Source organism: Terrapene carolina, unplaced genomic scaffold, assembly GCF_002925995.2.
Source record: "Terrapene carolina triunguis isolate 2854851 unplaced genomic scaffold, T_m_triunguis-2.0 Scaffold714, whole genome shotgun sequence".
Taxonomy (NCBI): Eukaryota; Metazoa; Chordata; order Testudines; family Emydidae; genus Terrapene; species Terrapene triunguis.
The window spans coordinates 390,784-404,268 of NW_020665065.1; the positions used below are offsets into that span (position 1 = coordinate 390,784).

Here is a 13,485-nt window from a genome sequence, read left to right on the forward strand (position 1 = left end):
AGCTGGTTTAGGAACCTAAATCTCATTATCAAAAGGGATTTAGGCACTTGGGAGCCTAAATACTATCAACTGTCAAATTCTGAAAATGAGATTTAGGCTCCTAAATCTGCTAGGAGTTGCAACACTGAGTGCAGTAATGCCTAAATACCTTTACAAATCTGGGCCTAAGACTAGAAGGAGCGGATTGACTATTCAGTGAAAATAAAACTGTGGCTGCCTAGCTATTTCAGGAGGATGATAAAGTACTTAAAACCAGCACAAATTCAGAGGCTGTAGGTCTGTGTCTTATTAGGAGACTTCTCCATATTCAGCTTGTAGTTTGGATAAACATTTCTATTTTAGTGTACCAAACAGTGTGAGGGATATTACTCATCCCTATCCTTTTAGTGCTTTGGATGTTTCTAGAGCATAATATTCAAACACTAACTTTTTATACTTTGAAATATTTTGGAAGGGATTGAATAATCTATTATATAAAATAATCTTTTAACACCAAAAGCTGATGTTTGCACTGGGTAACAGAGCCTGAGAGGAAGTTTGCCCTGAATTTATTATAGGCTGAATGAGTCTAAACTCCTTGGGTGAAAGTCAATGGGACCAGGATTTCATCTCTTATTTACAGCTTTCAATTTAAGTTTTCCAGAGCACTCAACTCAGTTATTCACCTTTGCAGGGAGCTTTCTTTTGTGTATTAGGCTGTTGCGTGATTGTCATGGCAGCCCCACAAAGCTACAGGTGCTCAGTCTTCTCCTCCAGGGCGCTTTATTTCACATCAGGGCCCATTGGTGCAACAATAATATAAATATTTAAATCAGGAGTCCTATGTGCAGTTTTACACTTACAAAGTTTACCAACTAACTTCTACAATATGTTGTGTGAAGTCATTAAAATATTTTGACCAATTTTTCTATTAATCTCTTGAAATTTAAGCTTCATTCTCAAATGGAAGTGGTTTGTAAGGAGCAATTTTATTACAGAGGAAAATCCCAAATTTCTAGTTCTATTTATTGCATGTCTTAAAGTCCTAAAAGCAATTTAAATAAAGTGTAGCAGCTCTATATTTATTGGTGAATGGGAATATTTTCTATGAATTTTGTACAAGTTTCACAAAGTATAAATATTCAGAGAACAATATCAACATACGAAAACACCAAAGTAGGATGGAGTCCTTTAAAACTATGAGACCAGCAGTGACTCAACAAAACAGCAAGGGGCAGGCCTGAAAAAAATATTTAAAATATACACGAGGTTTCCTTATACTCCTATTCATGCAAAAGAAGAACACAGATGCTCATGGTTACCCAATATCATTTGACACTGAAGTTCTCTTGTACACTTTTTTGTTTTCTTACACAAATGCAATGAGAACATGATAAATACTTGCCTCCTTCCAGAGATAGTCTTTACATTATTTTGGATAATAAACAAAGGAGGTTGCAAACACAGAGTCTCTCTCTCTCTCCCTGTACAAATCTTGTTCTAATTTTGGAAAACTAATACATTAAACTACTTCAGAACATCCTCCCAATACACACACACCCCTAATATGAAAAACACAAATGCTGCTAGCTAAACACCTCAGAATTCAGCAGACTCTCAAGCAGCATTAAACAAAACACAGACAAAATGTCTGAATGCACCATCATGTATTCAGGATTCATTCATGCACTCAAAAAAGCCATTAAACTGCTACACATTTAAATGTAGTGAAAACATTACTTTCATTATTTCAAACTTTGGCATCGCTATATAAACAAAAATGATACAAACTACTAAACATATAGGGGGCATGTCTTAGTGACTACTGGATGTCTCCCATACTGGTGTTCGAGGCAGCTTGTTCTAGCTTATATTATTTAAATAAGAACCCACATGAAATAATATTGCAAGTTAAAAGTATTTAAATAATGTGTGTTCCCTAATAAAGTGATCTGTAGCAGCATTACTAGTTCAGGATGAAAGCTTCAGTTCCATTTGTGATTGTGGGTAAGGAAATAGTCTTAAAGACAAGAGCCCAAGGGCATTCCCACAACAAATGTGTTGGGGAAATATTGGCAACTTAAAAAGGAATCAAAAATGCAAGAGGACTAATACTGAACAACTGAACTTAAAAGCTACATGGTACAATCTGAGAATGAATACATTACCTAGAGTTGTATACCGTCACCTATGGTCCCACAACATATTTAGTTTTTATTTCAGCTCTCGCTGGTAATTTAACTTGTATACCAAAAATTTCACTGTTGCTACCGGTATACATCGATAGCTATAGACAGAACGTTTATTTCCTTTTCGGATAGACCAGTACCTTACATGAGACTTTTTAAACACCCTTCGGTTATATTCTTAACTAACCAAGGGGGAGCCTACAACCAGGGAACTAAGCCAGCGCCAGCGCCCCGCTCCTGGGGAGGTTTCCAGCAGCAGGCGGATGGAGCGGACCGGACCCGCCTGGCTCTGCCCGGCACCACCGCTCAGTGACTTTCCTCCCCCGGTTACAACGCGCGGCCGGGGGAGCCGGGAGCCGGGCAAACCCCCAGCGGTCCCGCGAGGAAAACGGGAACAACTCAAACACCATCTCCTCCCGTCACCGCCTCACACGGGAGCGCGCGGGAGCCGCAGCGTCGCAGCGCCTCAGGGCGAGCGAGCTCCGAGGCGCTTGAACCCGCGGCTGCCCGAACCCGCCTCCCGCCTCCCGGCCACACGCTCACGTGCGCAGCTCCGGCCAATCAGGAGCGGGAATGATGACATCACCTCCCCGTGTTTACAGTCGGGCTGAACCCGGGGCCACGGCGAGAGTCCGGGCCGGGGGCTCCCGAGCTCGGGCTCCGCCGCCCGCCAGCGCAGGGGCCGGTGTCCCGCCCGGCGAGCGGCCCGGCCCGGCGGGGAAGTCTGAGGGAAGCGCGTGGTACGAACCTGCCGCGGCAGGGAAGTGACCCCGCTCCCGGGATCGGGCCCTCGCCCCCCGGCCCGTCCCGCGGCCCCTCCCCGAGCCCCCTGCGGGGCCGAGCCCCCGGGACGCCGCTGCGGCCACTCGGGCGGCGCCGCGCAGGCTTCGCGTTCCGCGCAACAAGTCGGTCCCGGGGGGTCCCGGGCGGTGCCCGCGGGTCCGGGGTCTCCCATGAGACTCACCCGGGTCCGTCTAACGCCACCGCGGCCCCGGGACAGGCCCCGGCACGCCGCAAAACGGGGCGTAGGGGCCAACGATCCCCCGGCCCCGCGCATCGCTCCCGCGCCCGCGGTACTCACTCGCCCCGCGCGCCGGGCTCCATCCCCCGCGGCCCGGAGCCGCCTGGCCCGCTCCCCGCTCCGGCTCCCCCGCGCCCGGCCAGACAAAGGGCTCCGGGTCCCTCCCGACCGGCTGGCGGCTGCAGGAGCCGCGCCGAGCGCACCTACCTCCGGGAGCGGCTGGGGAGGGGCGCGCTGCTCCCCCCGCTGCACCAGCCCTGCCGCAGAGCCCCGCGCTGCCCCCGCCCCGCATCTCCGGCCCGCGCCGCGCGGAGCCGCCGGCAGCCCCATGCCCGGCCGCCGCGCACGTGTCCAGGTAAACACCCCCCCGGCCGCCCCCGCCGCCAGCCCGCCGCTCCGAGCCCGCAATGCAGCCGCCCGGGCCCGCCCGCATTATGACAAACCCTGGCCGTGGCGCCGGGGGGCTCCGCGGAGCAGCGCCCTGGTATCCCCGCAGCCCCCACACGCCCTGCCCGCCACCCTCCCGTCTGCACCCCCGGCCCGCCCCTGCACAGCCCCTGCCTGCAGCTCCCAAACCCCGCACCCCCCGGTCCCCTCCCTGCACCGCCAGGACAAGCTGGGCCAGGGGCCAGCCCGGCGGCCCCCCGGGACTCCCCGCCCTGCTCTGGCTGGGCACATGGTGCTATGTCTACACTGCCAGGAAAGCGTGTTTGTAAGGGGCTGGCTAAGCCACCCTCTGCAACTCCGGAGCTGCTGGAACGAGGGGTGCTGGGACCGCCCCCCTGGCTTGAAGTGGTTTCCATTAGATAAGGGGGTTACAGATTGGTTCAAGGGCTCTCAGCTCCCCCCACTATAGAAACTATTCCAGCACCTCTGGGCACCTCCTTAACATCGCAGCGAGAAGGTAACGCAGTTTTCACTCTGACAAGCAGCTCAAATTCAGCTGCAGGCTCTCCTATAGTATAGGCCAGGGGTGGCTAAACATACTGGCCCTTGGAGCCGCCTATGCCCATCTTTAGAAGTTTAAGAGCCGGTGTACACATGCTGGGGCTCAGGGCTTCATCCCCACATGCGGTGCCTATCAGCACTGGGGGCTTCAGCCCCACTCCTGCTGAAGCCCCAAGTCCTGGCAGGTCCCCACAGACAAGAAACCCCTACCCCACTGCAAGGCAGAGGTCCTAAGCTTCCCCCCCTCCACTCTGGTAGGTGGAGAATGGGGGCTCCGCTAGCCACACATGAAAGGTAGAAGAGAGACATGTGGCTGGCGAGCCACCCTTTGGCCGCCCTTCGGATAGGCTTTAATGGGAGCTGCTCAGCTGAGTTGCCTGTCTTCACTGCCATTTTAACCTGAGTTAAGTACACCTTTTTTTGGAGTGTAGACATTCAAGCAATAGGAACAGCCCTGGGGAGTGAAGGGACAGGGGATATGTATGGTGTAGACTAGGGCTGTATGTACTGCTCCAGCTGCTGTACCCACGGGAAACTCTGACTTCGTCTGTTTGCACGGCTCACCAATAGTCAGGGAGCAAGCTGGGGTAGCCAGGAACTGATTAAAGTCCCATCTATACTACACATTGTGATTATGCAATAGCCAAGTCCCCCCTGACTCATTGTAGTACAGAGGCCGGGGACCTTAAACTCCATGAACTCCCCTCAGTTCTCCCATGGCCTGGTTTCGCATCGGTCACCTGCTCAAACTCCTAGCTAAGTCCACACACAGCTCTTACAGTGGGATAGGAGCTATACGAGACACCATCCCCAACAGTGTGAGCAAGGGACGATCCAAGGCTGGCTCTGTCATCATACTGACCCAAATACAGCATCTCCATCTCGCACTCCTATCATTCCCTGATCATAGGTAGCACAACAAAAATTGATTTTGGGAAAATAAGAGCCAGAGCTGTATTGCTGGGCTGAAGGAGAGCTGAGGTGGGGCTTACCTCTAAGAGGGTGCAAACCCCAAAGAGGAAAAGTAGATAGAACTAGGAGTAATAGGAGGAAGACAGAACAGTGGGAGATAAAACATTCTCAGGGGCTGGTCCACGTCTGTGGAATGAACTCCCCCAGGAACTAAGTGCCATCACCAACCTCATCACCTTCCACTCCAAGTGGAAGGTGCAATTCTTTGTCCTTAACTGCTCTAACATATAAATAGCAACATACACATTTTAAAAAATCCAACCCTTAAAACCCTGCCAAAACAGGACACTCCACTCCACATCCTTCTCCCCTGGGGAGAGAAAAAACCCAACCTTAGATGTATAGTCAATTGCTTCATGCACTATCAGAAAGTCCTCAGATACTACAGTGATGAGCATGGTATAAGATGCTATATAGAATACGATGAAATGAAGAAAGGGGAAATTCAGGCTGAAGATCGGGAAAAGTACACCTCTACGCCGATATAACACGAATTCGGATATAATGCGGTAAAGCAGCGCTTCAGGGGGGCGGGGCTGCGCGCTCCGGCAGATCAAAGCAAGTTCGATATAACGCAGTTTCACCTATAATGTGGTAAGATTTTTTGGCTCCCAAGGACAACGTTCTGTCGGGGTAAAGGAGGTGTATTCTAAGTGATACTGAGCTGCAGAATAGTATCTAAAGTGAAGTGCTGGAAGGCAGCACTGCCAGTGGGGGACATAAGGACCTAGGCCCCACTCCTACAGACACCCACATGTTTAACTTTACTGAGAAGAATGGTAGTAAAGTTTCACAGATTCATAGAGTTTAAGGCCAGAAGAGACTATTATATTATCTAGTCTTAACCAGTTAAGTTAACATATGCATAAGTGTTTGCAGGATTGGGGCTATATTAGCCATTTTCATCTGTAATTTAAGAAGCACAAGACAAAAAAAAATACAGTACAGTGTTAAACAGAAACTACTAAAAAAATAAAGAGAAAGCAGCATTTTTCTTCTTAGTAAAGTTTCAAAGCTGTATTAAGTCAATGTTCAGTTGTAAACTTTTGAAAGAAAACTATAATGTTTTGTTCAGAGTTACAAACATTTCAGAGTTACAAACAACATCCATTCTGGAGGTGTTCGTAACTCTGAGGTTCTGCCTTACAGTGTTTACAGCCTCTGAGGAGAAGGCAAAGCAGGCCTACTGAGGCAGTTTGACTTGCTGGGGAATTCACAGTGTAGGCGGGGAACTGTGCAACCTGGGAATGCTCCAGTCAGGAGGGAGAAAAAGACACGTCTTTGCCCAAGAGAGGTGATGGCTAGGGAGCTGGAAGCCTATAAATGGGTGCCCTTGCTGGACCACAGAAGGGGAATATACAGGTGCAGTTACCCCAAACTGTGACACCTTCTTCCTAGAATACCTCTTACATGTCTTGGAACTCTTCAGTCTTGCTGTCTTAGTGTATTAGTCTCTATATGTGTGGTTCTTTGGAGCTGTATTGTATTTCACTTCTAAAAATCACAAATTAAAATGTTTACTAACTTCCTTCCCCATACATTTTGAAAATGTCTCATCCATCTCAGATAGAAAGATGGAACATACTGCAGATACTGCTAGATAAACAGGAGTGTTAGGGTATGTCTACACAACAAGTGCTACAACTGCAGCTGTGCTGGTGTAGGGTAAACACCACAGCGATGGAAGGATTTTTTCCATCACTGGAATGAATCCACCCCCTCGAGAGGCAGTAGGGCAATGGAATAATTCTTCCGTCGACCTAGCGGTGTCTGCACGGGGCTTACATCAGCTTAACTAAGTCTCTTGGGGGGGGTGAATTTTCCACTCCCTTGAGTGACATAGCTAAGTTTTAGGTAGTACCTGGCCTTTGTCTCTATGGATCTGATCCAAAGCCCACTGAAGTCAATGGAAAGAATCCCATTAACTTCAATGGGCTTTGCATTAGGCCCCATACACACCCTTAAAATGAGACCACCACCAAATGTAGGTATTGTCAGTTTTAGGTACTCAGCAATATAATTTGTGCTTCTGTAGAAACAGTCAATATGTGGCATGATACCCATTAGTGGGCTCACCTGAGGGGAGATATAGAAAGTGCTTCTACGTAAAATACCAGAGTTAGTCCCAGCAGCTCATTTAATTTCTATTTTATTAGGCAATAAAGTTGTTAGAACTGGGAGCAAACAATATAAGCCCAACAGTTTCCAAAAACACAAACCATGTTTCTTTGGAAACCATTAGTTTAAGCTAATGGAAAATTTCCTGACAGTTTTTGAAAGCAGTAGTTCTCATGTTGTGTAGTGTGGAGACCTGGCTGTTAATATGATAGGGGCTGCTAAATCATATTCAGGACAGATAAAAATACAATACTTTCCTAATCTTCCTTTTCCATGTGAGATTGCTTTAACGTACAGTGGGTGGGAGGGAATGTGGGTCATCACTGTGAAAGTTTGAGATTTGCTAATGGTAATTTTTATAAAGTCTAAGGCTATGTCCACACTACCACAGTAAGTCGAACTACGCTACGCAACTCCTTAGGTCGAGTTACTGCAGGGTCTACGCTGCAGGGGGTTGACGGGAGAAACTCTCCCATCGACTTACCTAACTCTTCTGGTCGGGGGTAGAGTTCAGGGGTCGACTGGAGAGCGATCTGCTGTCGATTTGGCGGGTCTTCACTAGACCTGCTAAATCAACCGCCAGTGGATCGATCTCGGAGCGTCGATCCCAGCTGTAGTGTAGACCCGCCCTTAGTTAACTAAAAGTGTTCACATAATGACAACTCACTTCAGACTACATGTTTAATACAGCCTAAATTACAGATAGTGGGGGTGAGAGGAGAGACAGACAGACAAGTTCTTCAAGTGAAAAGGAAAAAGGCAAACCAAACTCTCCTGTACCAGTTCTCTGAAGCTCTTAAAGCTGCTTTAAACTAGATCTGGATTTAGTTATTCCATGTGTTAGCTCACAATGGTGATTATCCTAGAGCAATCTTGCAGGAAATTTATGATTTTAATAAACACTTGGAGAATAAATACATGGTCCCACTTGAGGCTTCCCTTCCTGTGCAATTCTACTTCTCTTTTCTAGCATCCGGCGCACAGTGAAAAATGGGAAAGAAGGAATTTTCCTTTTTCTGACAGTTTCTTGTTATAGCTCAAGTACTCAATTCAGGCCAAATTCAGCCCCAAAGTAAAGCAGGATCAATCTCCAATTTGCCATAGTTTTCCCACCCCTGAATTAGCACATCACAAATAAGGGGCCAAGTGACAAAAGGACTATGATGTGGAAGGGGTCCCTCTTGGATGTGGTGCTTATGCAACTGGTGTCATCCAAGTATTTTTATTTGTTATCAGTAGAGTAAAAGAAAGGAAGAACCATCTAATCTCTATCTTTATTAAAACCATTATTTTTCCTGCAAGATCCATCTGGGAAAATCACCATTATTGTAAATCGCTTCTTTCAGAATGTGCATGGATCTTTGAAAGAACTGAGGACACAGATACCCCTGTTGGTAGGAGGATAGTTAAAGCACAAAGATGCAGAGTTAGCAACAGTACTTACTCTTAATAAAATCAATGATAAATCAATGCTAAAATGGTATTTGTTGTTTGATGGAATCTACTTGCTTGAATAAATAAATCAGCATTGAAATGCCCTCGTAATTCTCCTAATCTATTGTTTGTTATCATAATTTCTAGTTATTACCCAGGTCATTAACACTGTGACCATACATGAATGTGCTGTGGTGAGATATCACTCAAACTGCTAAACTAGTTCCAAGAAACACGAGACTGGCTACTTCAAGACATAAGAGCCTTTACATACTAAAGAGATAAGACAATGGATTCCCACCTCTCTTCAAACTTAATCTCTCTAATGATTACTCATACTCAAACTGAATTAACTGCAGCAAAATCAACGAGGAGCACCTTAAAGACTAACAGACTTGGTTTTTTACTCACGAAAGTTTATGCCCAAATAAATCTGTTAGTCTTTAAGGTGCTACCGGACTCCTCGTTGATTTTGTGGATACAGACGAACACGGCGGCTGCTCTGATACTGCAGCAAAATGTATTTCATGTCAGGCATAATCATGTTTACTTAAGAAGAGTCGCACTGACACGAACTTATTTTTTTCTAAAAAGACATAAATCGAAGTAATGCATGTGTCCGCTGGTACCAGCCATTAAATTCACTCAACTTGGTTAACAATTTTATATGTCATCAGTTAATCATCCACTACGTGAAGTGTGTATGAATGGGTTTCTGGATATTTGTGAATAGGCCTGCCTCTATTTAAAATACCAGGATGAATGATTTAAAAATGAGGGAAAGAGGAGTAAATAGGAAAGAAGAGAAGTAGTACTGCACGTGAGTGTGCTGGGTGATGTTGATGACCTGGGATACACAGGAGGTCAGACTGATCGAGTGGTCCCTTCTGGCCTTAAACTCTTAAGACTTTATGACTCTAAATGAAAGAGGAGAACACATATGCCCCACACCATCCCTCATGTCAGGCCAGGAAAATTAGTGAATTTCAACTCAGCAAGTTCCCTCCTACTCAGCCAGGCAGGGTGGGAAGCACAGTTTGCTTCCCTGTAGAGTGGGCAGAGGCCCCTCCAAGTCTGTGAATCCCAGGGCACCTACAGAGGCCTGAGGGTTTTGTTTACAGTCTCTAAAATGCTCCATGCAGCACAGACCCCTCCCCAGTGGCTGCTGCTCCAAATCCACATGGAGGAGGAATCAGCGTGAGGCTGTATCTCCACTAGCAAAAATTGGACACACAGTTCACCATAAGTGGTAGTAACACTACGTAGCATAAACAGGATGTAGGTGTTTGCACCATCATGTCATCTGACCAACTGCATCTTGTCTACACTACAGCTTTCACTGTTGCTATCAGTTGTGGAGTGAATTACAACTTAAATTTTTGTGTGTGTAGACAATGTCTAAAATAATGCCAGCAAAGTCAGCATTATTTTCTCCTGCCGCTTCATGGGAGGCAATGCCAGACTTATCCTCAGCATGCCCTCCTCCACAGCCTCTGAACCCCTCAGCCCCACACACTCAAGACAGAGGAGCTTCCCCATCATTAGGACAAAAGGAAGGCATGACAGAACCTCATTCTTTCCATCAAATTCCCGCCCTCTCCCATTTCTGCACAGCCACCCTCAGATCTGCTCTATTGAACAGCCATCACCAACAGAACTGGAGAGGAGCATAAACGACCCAGAAAGGTGAATACCAACCATGATTTCAAGTGATTTCATTTGATCTGATATTCAACCTTCTGAGCAGTGATGCTCTTTGTTGCGTTCTATGGCTGGGAAGCCCATATATGTGTAAGGTAGTAGTGGGATTAATAACAACAATTGGTTTATTTTATTTTATGAAATGCGATTTTGGAGACGCAAAGGAAGGGCGAGTGAACATTTTCTAAAACATGATCTTATGTCTCTGCCCTACAGAGCTGTGAGCGACCGTCTCTCTTTACGTCTTCTGTAGAGCTGAGTCATCAGGCCCCTCCAATGTTGCTTATGAAAAGGATGATTCACCCCCTGGCTGTGACTGTAGGTTGCCCCAGCTCCCAGTTCTAGTGGGAGACAGCTTCCTGTGCTTCTGGGATTATTACTAGGAGACACCATACTGAACAGAGAAAATCACTTGATTTAGCCAGACCTTGGGGTAAGGAGAAAGTTGTTTCAAAAAAGGAAATTGGCTGGTTTAATCTACAAACAGGTAATAAGGAAACAGTTGTTTATAGCTTAAAAACTCAGAAGATTTTTTTCCAAACATCTTAGTGTAAAATTTAGTAAGACGAAGGGGATCAGCCAGGAAAGTACTTCAGTGCCTGCTGCCCTGCCTCCCCAGGCCCTGTCTACACGTAGGACATTTTCTAAAAAATCCTTTAGTTGCTAACACAACTGGGCTGTTTTCAGAAAGTGTCCTTAGTGTAGACTGACTCTTTGGACAATATCACACCCACAAACAATTGAACCCTCTCAGAAAAAGCATTTTTGGTGTCACATATTGTATTACTGTCAGCAGAAAGTCTCACACTCCACTTAAAACCTTAGAAGTAAAACTGGCAGATTTTTGCTTTTGAAGCAAACACACAAAATCCAACTTCTTACCCCGTTTCCCTAGTCCTGTCTGCTTTCGCCTCCCATTTACAGACTGCCTGCATTCACTGGATCTCTGGAGAAAGTATTTGTTGATAATTCTTATCATATAATTTCTTTGAACTTACATGACATGCTTGAGTGAGTGAGAATGATTCACAAAGAGGAGATGACAATCTCTTTGGTGCTTTAAAAATAACCACACTTTAAATTATTCCTGTTCACCTTCATACTCCCCAAATTCATTTACAGTAACAGGCACAGCAATACATACTTACATTTGATTATTGTACTATGTCTATCTCCTTAGGCATTCAGAATTTCATCCTGCTCCCAGTGATATCAATGACACTACTCCCACTGACTTCAGTGGAAGCAGGATTGTGCTTGTGGTACAGAGCTGATCTATGTTAGGTATCTCCTGACATAATTAAGCTCCTACGGGCAAATTCCAAGGACTGTGATGTGGAGCACATTAGTTAATCCAAAAAGGAATTACCAGTAAGGACAGGACAAATGTGATCAGCTCCAACAAAGACTCCTTTCTAAATAGTGTGACATGTTTTAATCATCAATCATAGAACAAACACAGACTTTCCAGAGGAAATCATGTCTGAATATGAAGCAAAACAAACTCACAAGACAAAATCCAGGATACAAAATGAAATACTCCATGCCGCAACTCTGCCACATAGCCTTTGCTTAGAAAAATAGAAAAAAAGTCAACTCAGAAAACTCATTAAAATAAATAATATAAAGACGTCAAAAAAAAAAAAACCCTTATCATGCTGCATGCCCCCAAAAGATCACAAACAACACAAGAATGAAAGAGACAATACAGATCTTAGCAGAAAAATAAACACTGAGTATCCACGCCGACTGACCTGACATAAAATGGAAATGCCAAGCAGAATGGCATGAATACAAAAAGTTGCTGTTTTAAATTTAATATTTTATATGAATCTCATGTGCATACTACAGCTAACAGTAGCTCCATAACAAAAAGCAATATTTACATAAAATATTTACATACAATATATACATTCCTATAAGGAGCATCCCTGTTGTACAGACGTCAAATTTTCAGCAAGTGCATAAGATGAACCAATTAAATTACAAAATTTAAGATTTAGAAGTATAAAGTGAAATTTGCATCCATCCACATGAAGAGGAGCGCGGACTCGGACAGCACAAAAGCAACTGCTCATTTCAAATGTGTTAAACAGATAGTAGGTTTGTGTGTCAACCAAAGTTTGCTGGGCAACAGGGGAGCGGGGTTACTCCACGGTATAAAGGGAGCAGGAATTCTGAATCTAGAATATCTGTAATCAGTTAAGAGTCCGAACAGCAAACTCAGAGGTTACCATTATTCCAGAGCCCCAAAACAACATTTTGTAGGGTCCCATAACCATCCCCAGGAGCCAGTATAGGATTACATGCTAAGTGTATATTCTTGCTTTCAGAGAAACCGCTCAATGCTGTACATACATGCTCCACAAGGCAATGCCATCTGAATTCCAAGAGTGCAAACATATTACTGAGAGAAGCAGTTCCTGAATGACTACTGAGGTGAACGTTCACCAGTGTTATTACCAGATACATTACACAAATCACTATTATCAAACTATGTAATGCCACACCAGTTTGGCTAAGAAATGTCAAAGTTGCTACCACAGGGTGCTGCTTCAGCTACCCCATGAGCAGTGCTACCTAGCACGCTTTCATGGTCTCTCAGGCACAAATGCACATAGTCTCTTTCTTTTCCACCACATGCACTTTCAATCTTGTTCTCCCCCCCTGCCCGTATCTCAGACATTCAGTGGGCAAACTCTCCTTACAAGGGGACCCCTCATTCAACAGTTTATATTGCCTGTAACAGGCACAGGGATTGGTTATCTAGTGTGTGACAGGGTGCTGGGCAAAGGGTGACAGATTCAGCTCTCAGTCACACCAGCTCCTCATTAGGGGAACAAATTAGAGTGGGCTGGAGATAACCTGGCCCTAATTGGGGAGGCGGGGACAGCTGCTACCTAGTTAGCCTGGGACTGCATAAAAGCCTTGGGGAAGGAGGCCAGGGGAGGGCAGGAGAAAAGGCAGGGGATGGAAGCAGGGTGGTAGCTCTCCCCTCCTGTCTGCAGATGGTAAAGGGTTATTTGTACGTGGTGAAACAGTGGTGGGAACAAGCCTAAGAAGAAGGTGCACCACTGGTCACAAAATCCAGGGTCTCGAGTGACTTTGTGAGCCCAGCGGAGA

The 13,485-nt window shown here is 45.8% G+C and overlaps 1 protein-coding gene across 2 annotated transcripts in view; it reads right to left on the reverse strand.

Moving 5' to 3' along the window:
• The window catches only part of CAMTA1 (calmodulin binding transcription activator 1), an 878,634-nt gene that overhangs the window by 66,539 nt on the left and 798,610 nt on the right, over positions 1–13,485 (reverse strand). Inside the window, exon 1 of one of the 2 annotated variants that reach the window (XM_024207912.3) lies at positions 2,148–2,157. The exons of the other annotated variant lie outside the window; for it this stretch is intronic. The gene's annotated coding sequence lies outside the window, so the exon portion shown is untranslated. Of the gene's footprint in view, positions 1–2,147; positions 2,158–13,485 lie in introns of those variants that run through there. 2 annotated transcript variants of the gene reach the window in all.